Raw genomic sequence first — 15,888 nt, forward strand, 5'->3', positions numbered from 1 at the left:
GACATAGAGACAATTCCTGAGCTGGGCTCCAGTGGTGCAATGGGTCAGCGCAGTGCTGAGCTGGAGCCGGTTCTCCCCGGTTCGCAGGAACCGGTTGTTAAATTTAGAAGCCATTTTAGAACCGGTTGTCCCAGGACAAATGGCTCTAAAAGGGCCACCCCGCCCCCGGCCCCAGCTCACCTCTGCTTCCTGGGCTCCTCCCCTGAAGGCTCTGCCCGTCCCTTCTCCTCCCCCTCCCCTGCTCCCCGTGAATCAGATGTTCGCGCGGGAAGCCTGGGACTCGGGGGGCTCAGAAACAAGAAGCAGCTTGGCAAGGGTAGCTGGGGCGGGGAAGCGAGGACGGCTCCAGGGAGGCATGGCAGGGCCAGAGCCACTCAGATAGGGCCGGGGCCGGGGCCGGAGGTGCTCGGCCCGAGCCAGGGCGCTCGGCCGGAGCAGGACTGGGTGTGTGTGTGTGTGTGTATTGATTGATTGATTTCTGCATGTGGTTTTGGGCAAGGGTTTTGTGTGTGCGGAGGGGGTGTTTGTGGCTATGCAAGTGTGTGTGTGTTCATGTGGCTGGATTTGTGCATGTGTTTGCATCTGTTAGCAGTTGTGTTGATGTTGGCTGCATTTGTGTGGATGTTTGTGTATATTAGCAATTGTGTGTGTGTGTGTGGCTGGATTCATGCATGTGTTTGTGTATGTTTGCAATTGTGTGTGTGTGTGCGCGTGTGCTCTGCTGCCCTCTGCTGGCGCAACAACCGTTTCTCTGTATGTCACAGCCCCCATACCATTGACCCTGGTGGTGATTTTCCCCTCTTACAAGGGCTGGCTGGCCTGACCCTTCTCCCCTCTGCGCAGTGTGGCGGGGGCTGCAGCTCACCCCCTCTGGGGCAGGAGGGCCCAGGTGCGGGGCACTGGGCTGCGATGCACCTGGAGAGCAGCTCAGGTGAGGCAGGGCAGGGCATGTGGTGTCCGTTCTGTGCTGCCTGGTACTGGGCCATTGCACAATCCCCAGCCACGCCGCACAGCGCACCCCGAGAGGGGGCAGGGGGCCAAGCAGATGATCCAGCACCAGGGGGGAGAGGATGTGTGGTTGGGGGGAGGAAAAGCCTTGGGCTGCACTGGGGGAGTGCAGAGCAGGGGTGACACCCCAAAAACCTGCAGCAAAGGGATGGACAGGTGGGGTGGGTGGATAGAAGAGGCAGCGGGACTAAAATCTAAAAGGGGAGTGTGGGGTCTAGTGGTCAGAATGGGGGAGGGGGGTTGGTGGTCAGAATTCCTGGGTTCTATCTCCAGCCCTGGGAGGGGAGTGGGGTCCAGTGGTTAGAGTGTGTGTCGGGGGGGAGCCAGGACTCCTGGGTTCTCTCCCTGGCTCTGACTCTCTCTTGTGCAATCCCTCGGCAGTTACCCAACTCTCCAGCATGTGGGAGCGAGGGGCTGGGGCCGGGTTGCGACATGGCCCAGAGTCCCGTACTGCCCCTTTGTTACCCAACCCGGGGAAGGGTGGGGGATGGCCTGGGAGACCCGCTAAGAAAGGCACTTCTGGTGGGTCTGTGTGTGGGTCACGCTGCCCCCTGCTGGATAGACCCCTCTAGGTCAGAACCAGTCTCAGCTCGGGTCAGACCCTGGGAGCCGAGCCCCCTCTGTCACCACGCCAATGTCTATTGGTCTCCTGGAAAGGTCCATTCTCATTGGTAAATGTCCAGTGGCAGTGAGTTCCACAGGCCTCGGCACACGCTGTGTGGGGCAGGAGATCCTTGTGTTGGGAGGAGTGGGAGTGAACTGCGTGCAGTTGTGTCTCTGAGCATGATTGTGAATATTCTGGTGTGTGTGTGTCTGTGTGATTGTTTCTCTCTTTGGGGGTTGGGCTAGCATGCCCCTCTGGGTGTGTTGTGTGTGAGTGTTCTTGGGATTGTGTGAGTGTTTTTGTGCGTCAATATGTGTGTGTGTCACTTGCTGCAGGATACAAAATTCTGCAAAGCCGCCACCACACACACACACACACACACACACACACACACGAGTGGGGCTCAGCCCCACCAGCAGGGGGCAGCAGGGACACACACGTCTCTCCTGGGCCAGCTTGGACAATTTCCCATCACGACCCGGCACAGTGCTGGTGCCCCCACACGGGGGTGGGCAGCGAACGGGGGGGGGGGAGGCAGATGTGCTGGATTCAGAAGGAAGCACTTTGGGAAAATCAGTCACGGCCCTTAGCAGAGCTGGGACACAGACCCAGTGACCCCTGCACCACCCTGGGAGGGGAGTGGGGTCGAGTGGTCAGAGCAGGGAGGGGGCTGGGCACCAGGACCCCTGGGTTCTATCCCTGGCCCAGGGAGTGGAGGGGGTCTAGAGCAGGAGGACTGGGAGCCAGGACTCCTGGGTTTTATAGGGGAGACTGTTTTTTTTCCTGGGCTCCCCTCCCTAGAGATCCCAGCCCAGCCCCCTAGTGTAGAGTGAGTGGAAGCGGGGGAAGTTGCTCTCCCACTTCAGAAACATGATTTAAAACCCGCCCCCATGGGCTGTGACATCATGGAACACCGCAGACAGTAGAAGCCCCGCCCACCAGAGAAGGGGGGGGTCTAGTTGCACCCACAAAACGCCCATTCATGGTTGCAAAGAAACCCCACACAGCCCCCTGCTAGGACAAGATCTGCTGCTCCCATTGCTTTATTTACCACCAGGAGCTGCTCCCCGCCAGGCACCACACCCCATTCACACGCCTTTGGTCACTATGCAGCTCAGTGGCAATCACTGCCCCGAAGTGACTCCGGTGCAGGCACCCACAGCACGAACTCCCCACACCGGATTCTGTCCACACGCAGAGAATTCTCTCCGCCGGGCTCCTTCGGTTCCTCTCGCTGCTCCCCGTCCTGCCGCCAGACACTGCTCATCTGCATAACCCCGCCCATGGACACGTGACACCTTCTGTCGTTTTGGTCTCAGGCGAATGAGTTGCCCGCGGGGAGTGAGCACGTCAGTTCACGTCACAACCCCAGCGCACGTCACAGCCGCCGGGCGGGGATTGTCTGTGAGCCCCGCGCTGGGGGCGGGGCTTCAGGGAGAGACCCAGCCCCATAGACAGCCTGGGGCAGGGAGACATTGGGGGAAGGGATGAGGGGATGGGGGGAGAAGGGGGAAGGGAGAGACCCAGCCCCATAGACAGACTGGGGCAGGGAGCTATTGGGGGAAGGGATGACGGGGATGGGGGGAGGGAGAGACCCAGCCCCATAGACCTGCAGGGGCAGGGAATATTGGGGTCAGGAGGGGAGAAGGGGGTTGGCAGAGACCCAGCCTGGGGTGCAGGGGAAATGGGGTGGGGTGGAGGGAGACATGTCGGGTGGGGGTCGGGGGTGTGAAATGTTGGTCCAGGGAAACTGAGTCACTCCCAGGACATCGTGTGCAGGGGAGAGCACAGGGGCAGGGAGAGAGCCCCAGCCCCACAGAGCCCCAGAGGCAGCAGGATATGGGGGGGGGCGTAGGAGAGGGGATGGCAGAGGAGACACCCATCTCCATAGACCCCCAGAGGCAGGAAATGAGGGGAGAAGGGGGAGGGAGGGATCCAGCCCTATAGACCTGCAGGGGCAGGGAGATATTGGGGGCAGGAGGGGAGAAGGGGGGTTAGCAGAGACCCAGCCCGGGGTGCAGGGGAAATGGGCTGGTTTGGAAGGAACTGGGGAGGAGAAGAGACACAGGGCAGGACACATGTTGGGACAGGGAAACTGACTCACTCCGAATACACGCGGAGCAGGGCAGGGCGGAGGCAGATCATGCTGGTCCCAGGGTAATTTTGGGGGGTTCTGATGCCCCACTCAGCCGGGGGGCTCCCCTCTGGGCTGAGGAGACCTGGGGTGGGCGGGTGCCGGGGCTGGGTGTGTGTGTCCGGCTGGGGGAGCTGCCTGGGCAGAGGGACTGGACCTGGGGGGGCTGCAGCAGCCCCTGGCTTGACGTGGTTTCCATCACACCCAGGGGTTACAGTTGGTTCAGTGGCTCAGCACCCCCCACTATACAGATTGTTCTGGCACCACTGGCCTAGGGTCACCGTCTAGTGCTCAGGGCCTGCCTGGCTCTCCTAGAGCAGGGCGAGCGCCCAGCTCTCCTGGGGCAGGGCTGGCGAGAGCTCTGGACAGATACTAACAGTGCCGGGGAGCCTGGATGAATATTAGTGGGACAGAGGAGCCTGGAGCAGTTTTATCAGAGAGCAGAAATGAATCCTGAACACAGCGCTGGAGCTGCAGTGCTCGGGGTGTGGGCCTGGGTCTCCTGCACAGTCTCCCTGCACCCCCTCGTGGCATAACAAGTTCCCTGCAGAGAAGCAGAGGTGCGGGAACGAGAGCTGCGGCGGGTGCTGCAGCACCCCCATGTCTCACTGTGCAAAGCTCCAGGTGCTGTGGGAACAAAGCCGGCATTATTGTGCGATTCCAGAGAACCCCGGAGCTGTGCTGCCCCTGTGCAGTGTGAGCGGGAATTGCACGTTTTCACAATGCTTGTGAACACCAGGGCCCGTGCAACCATTTGGGCAAACTAGGCGGCCGCCTAGTGGCTGGTGGTGCCTAATAGCCCCCTCAGGCGAGGAGGTGGAGCAGAGATGAGCTGAGGGGCGCGTGGGGAGGGCTGTCCCCAGTAACGGGGGATTGGGGGTGCACAGGGGAACCGCTGCCCACCCCAGCTCACCTCCATTCTGCCTCCTCCGCCGAGCACACAGCCCAGCTCTAATTCTCCTCCAGTCGGCGTCGCAAGCCTGGGCGGGGAGGAGAATTAGAGCGATGCCGGGGTGCTCAGTGGAGGGGGTGGAGCTGAGGTGAGCTGGGGCGGGCTCCCCAGGCAGGCTTAGCTTCCGCAGGCAGGGGCGGCAGGTTATATCTGTGTGCGGTGCCCGGGCTCCAGGAATATTCAGGGCTGGGGGCCCTGCTCCAGCAATATTCGGAGCTGGGTCTCTCCCCCGGCCCTGAGCCTCCCCAATGCCCCAAACCCTCATCCCCAGCCAGAGCCCTCATCCCCCTGCACCCTAATCCTCAGACCCAACCAGAACCCTCATCCCCCGCACCCTAATCCTCAGCCCCAGCCCTGAGCCCCCCCTGCGCAGCATGAACCCCTCATCCCCCCACACCCTAATCCTCATCCCCAGCCAGAGCCCTCATCCCCCTGCACCCTAATCCTCAGCCCAGCCCTGAGCCCCCCTGCGCAGCATGAACCCCTCATCCCCCCACACCCTAAACCTCTGCCCCAGCCCTGAGCCCCCGCAGCATGAACCCCTCATCCCCGCACCCTAATCCTCATCCCCAGCCCTGAGCCCCGCAGCATGAATCCCTCATCCCCGCAACCTAATCCTCAGCCCCAGCCCTGAGCCCCCCCACACAGCATGAACCCCTCATCTCCCCGCACCCTGATCCTCAGCCCCAGCCAGAGCCCTCACCCCTGCACCCTAATCCTCAGCCCAAGCCAGAGCCCTCACCCCTGCACCCTAATCCTCTGTCCCAGCCCTGAGCCCCGCAGCATGAACCCCTCATCCCCTGCACCCTAATCCTCAGACCCAGCCAGAGCCCCCACAGGATGAACCCCTCATCCCCTGCACCCTAATCCTCAGCCCCAGCCCTGAGCCCCGCAGCATGAACCCCTCATCCCCGCACCTAATCCTCATCCCCAGCCCTGAGCCCCGCAGCATGAACCCCTCATCCCCGCACCCTAATCCTCAGCCCCAGCCCTGAGCCGCCCCACACAGCATGAACCCCTCATCTCCCCGCACCCTGATCCTCAGCCCCAGCCAGAGCCCTCACCCCTGCACCCTAATCCTCAGCCCCAGCCAGAGCCCTCATCCCCCTGCACGCTAATCCTCTGCCCCATCCCTGAGCCCCCCCCTGCAGGATGAACCCCTCATCCCCCTGCACCCTAATCCTCTGCCCCAGCCCTGAGTCCCCTCCTGCATCATGAATCCCTCCTCCTCCGCCCCCCAGCCCACCCCCCGGTACACCCGCCGATCCCCCAACTACCACCCCCCCAGGTGCACCCCCCCTTCCCACACACCCCTTCCCAACCCCAAACTTCGTCCCAAAGCCTGCACCCTTCACCCCTTCCTGCACACCCACCCCTGCCCCAGCCCAGAGCCTGCACCCAGCATCCAAACTCCATCCCAAAGCCTGCACCCCTCCTGCACCCTAATCCCCAGCCCAGGATCTGCACCCCAGACCTCCCCCTCCCGAGCCCCCTCCCAGAGCATTAGGCAGGTGGGAGCAGAGTTGGGGGGGGCAGAGTTGGGGGGCGGGTTCTGGGCACCACCAAAATTTCTACAAACTTGCCACCCATGTCCGCAGGAGGTCTCCCCAGGCAGGGTTAGCTGCCGTGGCAGGGGGTGGGGTGGGGAGGAAGTCTCCCCAGGCAGGATTAGCTGCCACGGGGGGATGGGGGAGTAGTTGCTGCAGGGGGGCTCCCCGGGTGGGGGGCTGAGTTAGCTGCGGGGCGGGGCAGGGGGGAAACGGACAGATGCGGTTAGCTGGGTGGGAGGGTGCAAGGTGGAAGTTTCACCTAGGGCCCAAAACTTCTTTGCACCCGTCCCGGGGCTTTCCGCACCCCTGACAGGAGGATTAGACACCTGCAGCCAATCAAGGCAGAGCTACTCAGGGCACTTGGATTTAAAAAGGAGTTTGTGGTGTGCGTGTGAGGAGCTGGGAGACAGAGGCGCAAGGAGCTGAGAGGGAGAGGGTGAGGGTGTAGCTGCTGGAGGACTGAGGAGTACAAGTGTTATCAGACACCAGGAGGAAGGTCCTGTGGTGAGGATAAAGAAGGTGTTTGGAGGAGGCCATGAGGAAGTAGCCCAGGGAGGTGTAGCTGTCACGCAGCTGTTACAGGAGGCACTATAGACAGCTGCAATCCACAGGGCCCTGGGGCTGGAACCCGGAGTAGAGGGTGGGCCTGGGTTCCCCCCAAACCTCCCAACTCCTGATCAGACACAGGAGGAGTTGACCCAGACTGTGGGTTCCACCAGAGGGGAAGATCACTGAGGTGAGCAAATCTGCCAATAAGCGCAGGACCCACCAAGGTAGAGGAGGAACTTTGTCACAGCCTCTAATTGCAGTGTTTTTAAACGGTCTGCATGTTGCTTGCAGGCTCCTAACACTTGCCACAGCAGCTCCTTTTAACTTCCATCCAACCATCTGTACTTATGCCGATAGGTCGACTTTAGGTCTTTAACTTTGATTGGTAGCTGAGAAGATGGTAAATTGGACAGAAACCCGTTCGACAAACCTCTTCATTTCCTTGTTATTTCCTGACTTCTTTATTCATCACCTTTTCCTTATTTCCCAGCAGATTGACTAGATCTGGGTGCTAGCAGGGGGACCTGATGGGCTCCTTATTTTCTGGTTTCTTTCGGAAGCATTGAACTTGCCAGGGCACAGTCAGATTCTGGATGCTCATGGAAATGTAACACCTCGTGCTCAGCTTTAGTTCTGTTTCTCAGCTCTTTTGGAAAATCGATCTTTAGTCTGACATGCAGCATCCTTGCATTAGGAGATGGCTAATTAATAAGACCACAAACCTTGGCAATCAAATGGAACCTGAAGTCCATAGAAGACCCCGAAAGGCCCTTGGGGAGTGGAGTGCAAGTTGAGGAAGACTTCCCTGCACAGCTTCTCTCTCAATTCTCGTTTTCCTGTATTGAGCACAAAAGTCGGGAATCAGCTCAGGGTAGGGTTATACCATGTGTGTGCAGTGGTTAGACAAGAAACAGCAAGGAACTGGACTGGTATGGAGCAAAACTATCTTATGTGTGCCTGATAACTGTACGTTTGAGAAGGAGCAGAAAAGAGCATTGGGGCTGCGGGATAGCGCTTGCATAGGCTTTCTTTGGCCTGTTTTGCTGTAAGAGTAAAAGTGAGAGATTGTTAGTCACAGGTCAGTGGCTGGGTTTATGCAAATTAGGAGTGTACAGGGAAACCAGCAAGAGGAAGGAGGGTGAAAGACTTCTCTGTCTTTGAACAGAATTGTGTGTTAAGGGCTCTTGCTTTGAATTCTTCCAGTGGAGTCATTTCGGGGAAGTGATCATCACTGAGTTACCTAGTTATCAAAGTTTTGTGAATGGTGTTTGGTGTGTGTCTGGGAGCTCCTCGTGCTGAAGTAGAAAGCAGTGGGAAGAGCGGCTGCCTAGCATTTGAGACTCTTAGCATTGTTTCTCGGCTCCTTGGAGCTAAGATCAAATGTAGGAGCTAAGATCTGGTTCAGAGATATTTACACAGAGTACGTCACGGCCCACCATCAATGCAAAGAGTAAGCCGGCATGATTTCACGCACCCATAAGGCTGAAATGACCTGTAAACTTCCCCTGTTAGACTTTATTTTTTGAGCCTTAAACCAATCACACTGAACTCTGCCCTGTGAGGATCATCCTATCATCATTACCCATTTGGTTCATTTATTTGTGCTCATGACTATCCATAACCTGTTTGTATGAGTGATGTACCCTCACTGCTTGTTGTACCTTGAACTCACCCACCATATACCCCGCATTGGGGACATGACAGACTGTGTATATGTATGTGCCGTCCAATACCCAAACGCTAATATCCCCCTACAGCCTGTATCCTACCCCCAATGACACAATAACTGACTCTTCAAACATTTTGTATCGTTTATTTTTAAATATGCTCTAATAAACTTTAAATTTGCTTCTTGGCTTTTTGAGCTCAGAGGGGGTGAGTAGTCTCTTGGTCTCTTCAAGGCTGTGATCAAATGTCTTGATGTTTTGGTCTTTTGGCCTCGAGATGAAAACCTTATCTGTGTCTGGGGAACCTTGAGGTAAAAAATATTATCTAAGTTATATCTGTTCTTATCAGTTTAATATCTGATAGGTCCTTTGTTGGAGGACTGTATGTTAAATTTATTTTTGAAACAAGGGGATGGAATAGGAGCTTGCTCTGTCCACCCCATGCATTGACCTGGTATTGCAGTGTCTCCAGGACCAGTCTCTCTTCTTTTGGGGAGAATTGTCTGGTTAGAAAAGCAGAAAAAGTTTCACTCTAAAGATGCTGATTTGAGAAAAAAAATTTAAAGTAGTTGAAAAATCAGGCCTCTTTAGCACTTTGGTTTCTTCATAACAACATATTGTTAAAATTTCTTGGGAGTGTTTTCTGAGTCTACAGATGTGAGTTTCTTTGTCTTGCTGGCAGGGGCGGCTCTAGAAATTACACCGCCCCAAGCAGGGCGGTGCGCCGCGCCGCCCTTCCCCGTCCCGTGGCCGGGGCAGAAGTGTCTGCGGCGGGTGCGCTGGTCCCGGCTCTGGTGGAGCATCCGCAGGCATGCCTGCGGGAGCTCCGTCCGAGCCGCGGGACCAGCGCACCCGCCGCAGGCATGCCTGTGGGAGCTCAAGTGGAGCTGCGGGAAGAGGGGACCCGCCGCAGTCTTGCCTGCGGCAGGTCTGCTCGTCCCGGGCTCCGGTGGACCTCCCGCAGGCATGACTGCGGAAGGTCCGCCGGAGCCAAATACCGCCCTGCCCCAACAACGCCGCCCCACGCGCCTGCTTGGCGCGCTGGGGTCTGGAGCCGGCCCTGCTTGCTGGAGGATTGTTTTAAAAGCTGAGATTCTTCTGTTTGCTGTGAGTCTTTTCAACAATATGAGGGATGAATGCTTTCCAGACTGAGGGTCTGTTTGGGAGATGGTTGGTTGGGGGCGGGGGGGGGGTTCTGTGTGTGTGGGGGGGACACACACAGATTGGCAATATTCGAGGTCACATGTATATCAATAACTGGATGAGTTACACAGACTTCTCCCCACCCAGCCTATGTTCCATGTATCTTGACTGGGCCTGTCGCCCACCATCCCAGAGCAGAAGCCTGAAGCCTGAGCCCCACCGCACGTGGGGAGGTGGGGAACTCCCACTGGTTGCCTGCTCCTGCAGTGTTTATGACTCCGGAAGGGGGTAGGGACCAGCCCCTGCAGGCAGCCCGGGGGAAAGAGCCGCTGCTTTGCTGCCCTGACTCCCCTCAATTACAGCCCAGGAGCCTGTGGCCACAATAAAAGCCCCTGGTGGCCACACTTGAGAAATGCTGGAGCCTCACAGTAAACAAATCCCAGCAGGTTAGTCACTCCCTGTCCCCCACCCTGGGAATTTCCTGCCCTCTCCCACCCAGACCAACCTTCCTGGAAGTTCCCACCCCCTATGTATTTACTGCCCTTTCTCCCCGCCAAGGGAACCCGCCAGCAACTCCCTGATCATCCCTCCCTCAACTGGCTCCACTGCAGCCATTTCCCTTCCCTGGCCCCTGGGAGGACGGAATGAGCTGGAGCAAAACATGGATGTTGCACTGCAGCCTGTTAGGGCAAAAAAGGCAACTGGGGACATGTCAGAACAGGAAATAATTTCACAGCACAATTCCCCCCAGGCTCTTTCTCTGCACACAGATATTCCAGCTTGTCCTGCATGTGACAGAAACATTCAAATCTAGGGCTGGCAATTAATTGCCGTTAACTTACGCTATTAACTTAAAAAAAATCATGATTAATCTGTTTTAATCGCACCGTTAAACAATAGAATACCAATTTAAAATTACGGGATTATATTTTGTTTTTCTACATTTTCAATATATTGATTTCAGTTACAACACAGAATACGACGTGTGCAGTGCTCACTATATATAGTTTTATTACAAATATTTACACTGTGAAATATAAAGTGCTTTAGGGCAATCTCTGTATCATTAAAGTGCAACTCGCATATGTAGCTACTGCTCCCCCCAATGTTGGGCTGTGCCCCCCTAGGGGGCTGTGAGGGGGGAGCAAGGAGCGACATCGGGGCTCCCTGCCTCCAGGTCACCTTCCCCACCACCTGGGCGGCATAAGGAGAGGACAGAGCGCAGCAGCCCAGCCCCCTCCCCCGCTCCGGGACCGCCCCTGGCCGCGAGCGGGATTCGAATCCCAACGATCGCAGCGCGCGCCCGGGGGAGCGGGGGGGGCAGCGAAGCCTGGGGCCGAGGGAACCGGCGCCTCCCACCACGCGCCGAGTCTCTGTCCCGCGCTCTCTCCGCCAATCAGGGAGCGGGGAGGGGCGCGGCGAAGTGACGAGTTACGGCCCCTCCTCCAATAGAAGGTCGCGTGTAAGAGAGAGAGAGAACTACGCTTCCCAGAGTGCACCGGGAGGGGGCGCGTTGCCTGAGCAACCTGCCGTCACCTCCGCTCTGAGACGAGCCAGGAACTTCAACTCCCAGCCTGCCCCGGGGCGCCGCCGTCCTCTCCAGCCCAGGTGAGGGCGGGTCCCTGGGTCAACCTGACACCTCCCCCCAGCGCAACTCCTCATCCCCGCCCCGCCCCCAGAGAGCCCCGCCCCCCGGTGCAGGGTGTGACGCTGCCCCGCGCAGGAACGTGCTGCGCCGCTTCGCCCCTTCCCCCCCCCGCACAAAGCGGCTGGTGGGGGCGGGGCCGGGTCTGGCTCTGTGCGGGGGCTGGATCCCCGTGTCCGCCCCGCGGGATGTTCCCGGCGCCCCTTGTAACCCCCCCCCCGGCTGGGTGTGAGCGGGTCCGGGTGGGTCCGACGGGCCCAGGCACCGGCCGCGAGTCACCCCCCGACTCCCGCTGCCCCCGCCCCGCCCCCTGCCCCGGGGAGCCCGGCTCCAAACACCCGCTGCAGGGACAGCGACACCCCCGGACAGACCCGCCCCCGGCCGGAATGAGTCCTTCCCCAGCCCCCAGCCCCGCGGTGCCCCCCCCCACAGCCCCGCCCCACGCGGTGCCCGCCCCAAAGCCCCGCCCCCGCTGTGCACCCCCGCTGTGCCTGCCCCAAAGCCCTGCCCCTGCCCCTCGCTGTGCCCGCCCCAAAGCCCCGCCCCCGCTGTGCCCGCCCCAAAGCCCTGCCCCTGCCCCGCTGTGCCCGCCCCCAAAGCCCCGCCCCGCTGTGCCCGCCCCCAAAGCCCCGCCCCTCGCTGTACCCGCCCCCAAAGCCCCGCCCCCGCTGTGCCCGCCCCAAAGCCCTGCCCCTGCGCTGCCCCCGCCCCCTGCCCCGGGGGAGCCCGGCTCTAAACACCCGCTGCAGGGACAGTGTCACCCCGGACAGACCCGCCCCGGCCGGAATGAGTCCTTCCCAGCCCCCAGCCTCGCTGTGCCCGCCCCCAAAGCCCCGCCCCTCGCTGTGCCCGCCCCAAAGCCCTGCCCCTGCACCCCGCTGTGCCCGCCCCCCACGCCCCGCCCCCTGCACCCCCCGCTGTGCCCGCCCCCAAAGCCCTGCCCCTGGACCCCCCGCTGTGCCCGCCCCCAAAGCCCCGCCCCCGCTGTGCCCGCCCCAAAGCCCCGCCCCTGCACCCCCTGCTGCCCCGCCCCTGCCCCGGGGAGCCCGGCTCTAAACACCCGCTGCAGGGACAGTGACACCCGGACAGACCCGCCCCCGGCCGGAATGAGTCCTTCCCCCAGCCCCCCCCAGCCCCGCTGTGCCCGCCCCCAAAGCCCCGCCCCTCGCTGTGCCCGCCCCCAAAGCCCCGCCCCTGCCCCGCTGTGCCCGCCCCCAAAGCCCTGCCCCTGCACCCCCGCTGTGCCCGCCCCCAAAGCCCCGCCCCTCGCTGTGCCCGCCCCAAAGCCCCGCCCCTGCACCCCGCTGTGCCCGCCCCCAAAGCCCTGCCCTGGACCCCCGCTGTGCCCGCCCCCAAAGCCCCGCCCCCTGCACCCCCCGCTGCCCCCGCCGCGTGCCCCGGGGGAGCCCGGCTCTAAACACCCGCTGCAGGGACAGCGACACCCCCGGACAGACCCGCCCCGGCCTGCTCCTTCCCCAGCCCCCGCTGTGCCCGCCCCCAAAGCCCCGCCCCACCGTTGTGCCTGCCCCTAAAGCCCTGCTCCGCCCCTTCCCCAAAGCCTTACCCCGCCCCATACACCCAAAGCCCTGGCCCCGCCCCCCCGCCCCCCTCGGTCACTGCCCACCCCCGTGTGGGGGCACCAGCACTGTGCCGGGTCGTGATGGGAAATTGTCCACGCTGGCCCAGGAGAGACGTGTGTGTCCCTGCTGCCTCCTGCTGGTGGGGCTGAGCCCCACTCTGTGTGTGTGGTGGCTTTGCAGGATTTTGTATCCTGCAGCAAGTGACACACACACACACACACACACACACACAAAGGGACTCACACAATCCCAAGAACACTCACACACAACACACCCACAGGGACATGCTAGCCCAACCCCAAAGAGAGAAACAATCACACCCCCAGCCACACTCACAATCACTCCCCCCACACCACAATATTCACAATCGTGCTCAGAGACACAACTGCACACAGTTCACTCCCACTGCTCCAAATACAAGGACCTCCTGCCCCACACAGCATGTGCCGAGGCCTGTGGAACTCACTGCCACTGGACAGCTACCCATGAGAATGATCCCCTCGTGTTGGATCATCTGCTTGGCCCCCCACTCCCTCTCGGGGTGCACTGTGCGGCGTGGCTGGGGATTGTGCAATGGCCCAGCACCAGGCAACGCACAACGAACACCACAGGCCCTGCCCTTCCTCACCTGAGCTGCTCTCCAGGTGCATTGGAGCCCAGCACCCCGCACCTTGGCACTCCTGCCCCATAGGGGGTGAGCTGCAGCCCCCGCCACACTCCACAGAGGGGAGAAAGGTCAGGCCAGCCAGCCCTTGTAAGATGGTGAAATCACCACCGGGTCGACGGTATGGGGCTGTGACAAACGGAGAAACGGTTGTCGTGCCGGCAGAAGGCAGCAGAGCACACACACACACACACAATTGCAAACATACATGAACACATGCATGAATCCAGCCACACACACACAAACACCCGCACAAATCCAGCCAACACCAACACAAGCCTGGGACCAGGGGAGCAGAGCAGGCTGGGGCTGGGTCACTCCACTTCCCGCAGGAATTAGCCAGCCCCCCATGTCCCACGATGGCCTGGGGCCAGCCCCCTTCTGCTTCCCCCCATGGAGGCCTGGGGCCCCAGCCTGCTCTGCTCCCCTGGCTCCCAAGCTTGGGGGAGGGGGAACTGCCCCACAGCACTCGCCGGCGGCGTGGCTGGGAGCCAGGGGAGTGGACCAGGCTGGGGCTGGGTCACTCCACTTACCATGCAGTGAGTGCAGGGGCAGGGGCAGAGGGAGTTTGTTGTTACAGAGGATCGGAGAGGGACTTGGGACCCCGGCTGATGGCCTGGAGGATGGAGACCCCAGCGATTGGTGACCTGGTCATCCGGAGACCCAGCTCAGGAGTCACAGCCGGTTCTGGCCAGTGGGAATAAAATGGGCTGCAGAGAGAGGACCCCGGAGAGGAGAGGAGGCCCAGGAACCCTGTTTACCTGGAGAAAAGACAATGCACATAGGTGGAGCTTGGGGCCGGGCAGGGGCGGCTCTACCTATTTGGCCACCCCAAGCAGTCATGCGCGGGAGGTGCCCGGAGACCGGGAGCAGCGGACCTCCCGCAGGCATGACTGCGGAGGGTCCGCTGGTCGCGCTCGGCTGGACCTCCCGCAGCTGCGGACGGTTCGCAGGTCCGGCGGCCCCGCTGGCGTTGCCGCAGGCCGGCCGGCGGGAGGGCCAGCCGAGCCACGGGCCCAGCGACCTGGCCGCAGCTGCGGGAGGTCCACTGGAGCCGCAGGCCGAGCGCCCCCTCCGCAGTCATGCCTGCAGCAGGTCCGGTCGTCCCGGGGCTCCGGTGGACCTCCCGCAGGCATGACTGCGGCAGATCCGCCCGGCCCAGCCTGCCGCCCCGGGATAGGGCCGCCACGCGCGTGCTTGGCGTGCTGGGGTCTGGAGCTGGCCCTGGGGCTGGGGATATCAGAGGCCCAGCTGGGAAGCAGCGGGCTCGGGCTGGCGAGGAAGCCGGCAGAGCCCACCGGGCTGCAGGGGGACTGGGATGTGCTGTTACTGTGAGAGGCCAGGCCTGAGGCCCTGAGAGTTTCCTGTGCTGTGTTCAACTCTCAATAAACCCTCCTGTTTTATGCTGGCTGAGAGTCACTCCGGTTTAGCGAACAGGGGGCATCATCCCCTTCGGGGGTGAGGAGGCCCAGGGGGTCCAGAGCGCGTGGACTCCTGAGGGCCCACGGCAAGAGACAGACGTGCTAAGGCTCAGAGAGGTGCGGCTCCAGGAGGTGGGGGGCCTGACCCCGAGAGAGAGTGGACCCCCGTGAAGGGCTGTCGCACTGAAAGGGGCACCCCCCATGGACCGCACGGGGCCAAGAGTGGGCACGATCTGTGAGTCCGTGACAGGCAGTGACATCACAAAGGCCTTTTGCAGGACCTCAGACTATTGGTCAAAGGTGGTGGGGAGGTGGTGACCTCACAGAGAGATGCTGACATCAGCCAGGCAGGACAGGGGCGAGGGGCCAGGGAAACCTCAGAGACCCTGTGGCTTTGCTTCAGCAAGTCTCCTTCTCCAGGTCTCTCTTTGAGGACTGAGAGAGTATTCGGGTTCACGGACGTGAGCGCCAGGAGGAACCTCTTTCGAGTTTTCTCCTTCCCTTTAATGATTTTACTAGAGACCCGCTGTCCCTGTTTAGAAGGTAAGAGCCTCCTCGAGGGAAGGGGTGTCCTGGGGGTGTCACAGTTCGGATGCCGGTGCCCCCCCCATGTAAGGAAGTTCCCACCACCTGCTCTGTGTTCGCAGGGCGGGAGAGAGCATCCACGGCAGTGATTTGCTCCTGGCTGCCGGAGCAGAGCAGCAGGCTCAGCTGTCAGAACTTCCTGGAGCGATGAAAGGGGAGGGGCCCATGGCTCTGTAGCAGGAATGCAGGGCAGGCGAGTTCACAGAGGGCATTGTGGGATACTGGCACAGGCCAGTTATGGTGATATAATGAACAGCAGCATCTACACTGACACTCTGTCACTTCAAGTTTGCTGGAAAAAGCTCTAGACCTCTCATTGAAGTGGTTTTATTTTGTCAGCAAAACAGGGCAGTTTTGTCACCAGACGTGGCATTGCAGTGTGTGCA

The 15,888-nt window shown here is 60.7% G+C and overlaps 1 pseudogene; it reads left to right on the forward strand.

Moving 5' to 3' along the window:
• The first annotated feature begins 8,745 nt into the window (after window positions 1–8,745).
• Window positions 8,746–8,952, forward strand: LOC120385262 (annotated as a pseudogene).
• Window positions 8,953–15,888: the final 6,936 nt, after the last annotated feature.

This window comes from Mauremys reevesii, linkage group 17 (genome assembly GCF_016161935.1).
Source record: "Mauremys reevesii isolate NIE-2019 linkage group 17, ASM1616193v1, whole genome shotgun sequence".
NCBI lineage: Eukaryota > Metazoa > Chordata > Testudines > Geoemydidae > Mauremys > Mauremys reevesii.